The sequence below is a fragment of the Coturnix japonica genome, chromosome 5, assembly GCF_001577835.2.
Source record: "Coturnix japonica isolate 7356 chromosome 5, Coturnix japonica 2.1, whole genome shotgun sequence".
NCBI lineage: Eukaryota > Metazoa > Chordata > Aves > Galliformes > Phasianidae > Coturnix > Coturnix japonica.
This window is the reverse complement of record NC_029520.1, coordinates 3569768-3570362: the sequence shown is the minus strand read 5'-3', so window position 1 is coordinate 3570362 and position 595 is coordinate 3569768.

Here is a 595-nt window from a genome sequence, read left to right as displayed (position 1 = left end):
TACAACATCACAAACATGATTTAATTTGACTGAACTTTGTGCAGTGACTCACTTGCTATACACTGTCTTCAACTTGTACCAAAATAGCTATTTTCAGGGAATCAGAAAATTGACCAGACAATCAAAAAATGTAACACACAATCATTACAATGCACATTTAAAATTACCCATTTCTTTCAGTGCCTTCTGCTCATATATAAATGACAGATGTCTCACTTCAAAGACAAAGAAATAAACCTTCTTCAGTGGCTTCCACTCTACTCCCCTCCAACCATGTCAATCAACATGTCCCAGTTTTGTCTAATGCTGAATACTAATGTTTTCTCTTGTTAACAGATGCTGGAGTTTCACTGCATGTGCCTGGTACTATTTATGAGTTCTCTTCCTAGCATGGAGAGGCTGCTGGCTCTGAAACAATTTTCAGTACAGTTCTAGGGTTTCCTTCCTGAGCAATTTCACAGAAATCTGTGTGATCATACTGAGAAATTGTGATATTTTCACCTTTTCTTTTCTTTTCTTTTCTTTTCTTTTCTTTTCTTTTCTTTTCTTTTCTTTTCTTTTCTTTTCTTTTCTTTTCTTTTCTTTTCTTTTCTTT